This window comes from Crinia signifera, chromosome 2 (genome assembly GCF_055691185.1).
Source record: "Crinia signifera chromosome 2, ASM5569118v1, whole genome shotgun sequence".
NCBI classification, from domain to species: domain Eukaryota; kingdom Metazoa; phylum Chordata; class Amphibia; order Anura; family Myobatrachidae; genus Crinia; species Crinia signifera.
Window position 1 is genome coordinate 61,075,173 of NC_139218.1, and position 5,932 is coordinate 61,081,104.

Here is a 5,932-nt window from a genome sequence, read left to right on the forward strand (position 1 = left end):
GTTATGTAGTTCCACAGATCCAATTAATGTGTGCTGTCCTAATCACTGTAGGGCTGCAGTGTATTTGACTGTTAATCCATATCAATCCTCTGGGTAGTTGGAAAAGCACTTCACAGTCACTTTTACATGTGTAATCTGCTGGTCTTTCCTGTTATTTGCAAGTGGATTAAAAATATCGTTCACAGTCATAATACTGAAATAACCACTTCAGTTCAAAGTCTTCACATTCCTTATGTAATCATATCAGAGTAAAAAAGTTTGATTTTGGTAAAGTTTTTATCAGCATATTTGAAAAAGTGACAGTTAGGTGCAAATGATCATTATGGAAAATGTCTTCTTCTTTCAAACAGCTCCATCTCTGGAATCCCAGCCTGCTGTTGAGCAACATCAGCCACATCCGATTGTTCACACTGTCCAGTCTGCAGGTGAGATATCATACTGTTACACAAACACATTGCACATTTCACACATGGCTGTCCCCACCACAGTAGCCTGTGCCAATGCATAATGCATGAGCAACACCTAACCATTCCAACTAAGGTAACATGACCCACCATACACCAATCTGCATAGCATACTTACCACTCTTTTCTCATTTGTAGGTCCTTCACAACCGATGCCTGAACCTACGGATCCCATGCAAAATATGGACGACATGAGTGAAATCATCCTTGAGACGGTGCCATCGTTGGAACCTGCACAAAACCAAGCACACCCAGTCAATGAGGCCCCATATACGCAGTCACATAGGCAGCAGCCCCCAATCATTGCAGCCACCAACACCCCCACTAGTGCGGAGGAGTTGGCGCAATCCATCCATCTTTTCAAGGGGAAACAACTAGCTTTTATGGAGGTGCAGACCACCCAACTAGAAACCGTTAAGGGGTATGTGCGTAACATAGTGCAAATGAAATGAATTTCTCAAAGTGTGCGGGCTAATGTAGGGACACAAATTCGTCTTGTCTCCACATTAGACACACGCTTAGCAGAAATTGGCCAAGCCATTCAGGGCCAAACTAGTAATTTTAGAGCACTCAATGCCAATATGGTTGAACAGACCCAAGCTATTAATGGCCAAACAAATGCGTTGATGTCCCACAAACGCAACTCAGCCTCAGTGCAACTACTTTGTTAGGTCAGCACCAAACCACATCTACCCAAAGTAGTAGTGTGTCCTCCACACCCATGAGTGGGTCCCCCACTACTCCCCCACGGCGTAGTGTCCGTACTAAGGGTGGTGGTGCCACTAGTGGTAAGGGTGCTAATACCCGGCCTGTATTCAAAAATGAATAATGTTGTTTGTATTTACATGTGTATCATGTTCTTTCTTTTTTTCCTTCACTCATGCAGTGAATGTTAATGAAATTTTTTTATATGGTATGGCCTATGCCTAAATGTTTCAGCAAGTAAAAATTATTTGCATCCAGCACACTTGTTGTCATTCTTTACAAATGATTACCCACACTGTTCTATTATGTATTGTCAACTAGTGACATTTTAGCAGCCACGGGACTTTGGGTTGTGTGTGCTTATTTGTCATGGAATTTTAAGGAAATAGTCACATTTGAAGGGGATAAGCATTGGGAATTGCATACTGTATGTAGGCGCCACTTGTTTTGCTACATTTCAACCACCTCAGATCAATGATCCATGTCACCTCCATCCATTAAGCCTATGTTAATTTGTATTTTCCAACATTTTTACACACAGAAAACTACAGTTCTTACTTGACATTGTTATAGGTGTTATCATGTTGCCAGGCATAAAGTATGCTGTGGTGGGGTAGCTTGCAGGTGTTGGCCATTATTGTTGGTCTGCTTCTGGGCAATTAACATGGACAGGGAAAAATGTAATGTTACCAATGTATGTGTGTTACAGGTTCCCCTTTACTATTCATTGTACACACAAAAAATACCTGTGAAATGCTGCAGGATCATCTGTGTACGAACCATATCCCCCCTCCGTGTACTTCGCACTACAACATCAGTAGTTTGAGCTTCCTGCACGACTGCTGCAGTGGCCACATCTACATAATTTGGTTGACCCAAAGCTATGTTATGCAGCATGCAGCAAGCCTGGACAACCAAAACCACTTTGGCAGGGTGGTATAGCAGTGTACCTGCTGACCTGTCCAAACACTGAAATCGGCTTTTCAGCACCCCAAAGGTGCGTTCCACTACATTGCGGGTAGCAATATGTGCAGCATTGTAGCGGTGCTGTGCAGGGCTTTGTGGGTTCCGCAGAGGTGTCATGAGCCACGAATGACACCCATATCCTGAGTCACCTAACATGTAAAGGGATTTGTGTGGTCACATATCATGTGGGTAATTTGCACATAATAGTAGCAGCCTATACTATATTGTTTGGGCTGGTATAAACAATTACAACAGAAATGACTCTTGAATAGAAGGTTACACACATGGATGTTAAAGGGGAAGACATAGGTAAGCAAACATCATGTAAACAGTGGTAAGTGACTTACCAAGTAGCCAGCCCTCTGGCATGGTGTGGTTGTGGAAACGGTCCGAGAGAGCTGAGTGCCGCAGGATATAGGCATCATGGCAGTTCCCGGGATAGCCTGCAACCACATTGAGAATTCTGAGGTTGGCATCGCAGACCACCTGCACATTGAGGGAATGTCTGCCCCTGCGATTCACATAGACATGCTCCCTCGCGTGTGGGGCCCGAATCCCAATGTGGGTGCAGTCTATGGCTCCCAGCACATTTGGAAATGCTGAGAGCCGATAGAATGCCACCTTCAGGTCCTGCCACTCAGACTCACAACGTGGGAATGTGATATATGTGCGCCACAGCTTCTTTAATGCATTTAACACTTGAGAAAAATGTTTAGAGAAAGTGGCTTGTGACACCCCCAAGGCCCATGAGCTCACAGACTGAGTGGAACCTGTGGCAAACAAGTGGAGGGCACACATTAATTTCTGCAGCCCAGACACTGCATAGTTGGCCCCCCCACAAGGGTCCAAATCATCTCTCACCTGCTCATATAAGTTCAACAGGTTCTGTCGGTTCAACCTAAACATGTCCACCACCTGTTGATCAGAGAGGGAGTCCAGGTACACCCTAGCACGGTACCAACGAGAAGCACGGAGTGGTCGGGGTACCTGGATCTGGTGGGCAGCATCATCCCTCCTGCGTAGCTCCTCCAAACACCCCAGCTCACACACTAGCACCTCCAGTCCACTCTGCAAAATGTCCATCTCAAACAGCCTCACAGGTGTCCATAATCATGTGGGGGTATATGTAGGGGAGTTAGTAAGTGCTATGTGGCTCACCTGTGAGAGATTTAACCGTTTCTACGCTCAAACGCTGGCGATTTTAAGCAAACCGCCACCCTGTACTTGGTCTATTTTTTTTTTTTAGAAAAAAATCGCATTTTGCTGGCGATTTCCAAATGCGGCAGACATTAAATTAGCGATTTGTATCTTTTTCAATGGGAAAACATCTGGATGCGATGTTGTAAATCGCCACTTCAGAAAGTGCGAATTAGCGGCAAAAAGTGTGATTTATGCCGCAAATCGCCACCCATTAAGTAGTCGATTTGGGAAAAAAATAAAAAAACGGCCGTTTTTGCGATAAAAATCACCAAAAACCCAACATCGATCTCTAATAAATGTCACCCAATGTATGTAAAAAATAATAAAGAAAAAAAACTATTTATTATACACAAAGTTGCACTGGCCAGTGACACCTAATATTTTAAATGACAATTATAAAGACATATATTGCACATTCTACGCTATTATTTAAAATGACAATTATGAAGACATATATTGCACATTCTACGCTATTAAAAGACCTGATTAATGGTTCCTTTGGTAAATATCCTCACTGAGGTAGTTTGTATCCCAAAAGTTTTTTGTTGACACCTGTTGGTGTTGTGTCGGTAACTTTTATGACACTTGGGACAGATGAGGAACAATTTCAAATGTCCACTGTCTGGCCAGACAATTTAAAAAACAAATAGATGGGAAAAAAAAACAAAAAACATATGTATGTCTATTACATAGGATAGGGATCCCCAATTAGGCTTGCGTTCCACCTGCTACTGGGTGCAGTGGCGAGTGGTTAGGGTTTTGTACCAGTACTTGCTTTTAGGCAGACAGGTGCACACCTGCTGCCGGCAGCGAGAGGGTCAGAGCCGGGAGCTCATGGAAGTTGTCCTGTGATTGGCTGCCCGGGACCTCCCCCACTATACCGTCCCCCCAGTGGCATAACTATCATATCTGGGTGGAGGGGGGTTTGCTGCCGAAATTTTCAGCAGGGGGGCGCAGATATGATAGTTACGCCACTGAGCTATGAGTTAGAGACTACAGAGCAAAGAATTGGAAAAAAGGAAAAATCACATTTCTGGAAAGAAGAAGTAACAGTGGCTATTTACAGTGCTTTAACAGTGTTCCTAGTTACTAAGCTGAGTAACCACAACTACAGTACCAGTCATGCAATATTAAAGAAACCACTCTTCTAAAAATAAAAGCGATATGAAAGTGTGTGTGTGTAGACAGAGTAAACAGATGAAAAGATAAAGAACAAAAGGAACAAGTATCAACTCTTATGAAAGTGTCAATCACATAATAGGCTTCCAGAGAGTACATATGGCTGCATATGTTATCAATAAGTCATTAGAAAGGACCTGATATCCAGCAAGTGCTTATAGCCAGCATTTGCAGCACTCTATAAATCACACTTTAGACATGTTGAATCATGTGTGAAAAACAAATGAACTAATCAAATATTTTGTTAAGAATCTTCACCAGGTCTGACAGGCTGTTATAAAACACAAGACACAGAACTTCATCTTACCAGATTCAAATATTTTCAAATTAAGCTTGTGGCTCAGTATACATTGCATGTAATGCAGAATGTGGAGAACCGTAACATAAGGTGAGGGATTGTTTTCTGTACAGGAAGGCCAGATACATTATGCAGGCTGCAAAATTTGGAAAGTTTGAAAGAATCTGGTACAGAAACAACCTATAGCAGTTGTTCTCAACCTCAGTTCTCAAGTACCCCCAACATGGTACATTTTCCAGATCACCTGGCACATACACAGGTGCACTCATTATTCACTTACATAAAAGATCACAGGTGGAGATAATTATTTCACCTGTGGTTCTGTGTAGAGATCTGAAAAACTTGAACTGTTGGGGTCCTGAGGACCGAGGTTGAAAGCCACTGACCTGTAGTATAAAACAAAGGATGGTTTTGCCTTGTAAATGATTGACACTTAAAAATACGAGAAGATTTTCAGTAGGCCATTTTAATTGATTGATTAACATAGCAATCTACACGCGCGCACATGCGTGAGCCCTGAAACTGACTGCAGTCTACAATTACATACCTCCCAACTGTCCCACTCATTGCGGGAACGTCCCATTTTTTTGGGATGTTCCCGCGTCCCTCCCATGGCCAGCAGTGTCCCATGTCAGTCGCATGTGCACAGCATCTATTGTTGCTGCCAGAGGGGCTGGGGGCATAGCCAGTAGCTCACGGAGCTGCTGGGCATGCCCCCACAGTGGTGAAAATGGGGCGTGGCCTCACGGCAGTGCCGCCAGTACAGGCCATGCCCCCTGTTCGCTAGGCCATGCCCCCAAAAATCCGGTGTGCGGCTATGCATGCATTGTCCCATGTCGCTGGGTTGAATTGTTGGGAAGTATGTAATTGGGCTGGGGGTAACACTGGAGTGTTGGCTAGGTGTTGCGAGTACTGATGAAACTGCAGGGTGGTCCAGTGATGTACCGAACCATACATTTGGCAAAGTTTTTTTTTATAAATACCAGATCGGGCCGCCCTTGCTTGGCTGACGTGGGCCACTGCTACCATGATATCAGTGGCAGTTTTGACAATAAATAATATGGCAGCGGGAACCTTACCATTAATAGGATGCACGGCACTGACCCAAACAAAAAGTGAG

The 5,932-nt window shown here is 43.8% G+C and overlaps 1 long non-coding RNA gene across 1 annotated transcript; it reads right to left on the reverse strand.

Annotated features, from left to right (window-relative positions):
* Positions 1–339: 339 nt before the first annotated feature.
* LOC146058744 (uncharacterized) lies at positions 340–1,889 on the reverse strand. The gene is made up of 3 exons (XR_014469935.1): positions 1,728–1,889; positions 583–695; positions 340–419 (listed from the first exon to the last, which is right to left on the reverse strand). It is a non-coding gene; the product is annotated as an uncharacterized LOC146058744 (long non-coding RNA).
* Positions 1,890–5,932: the final 4,043 nt, after the last annotated feature.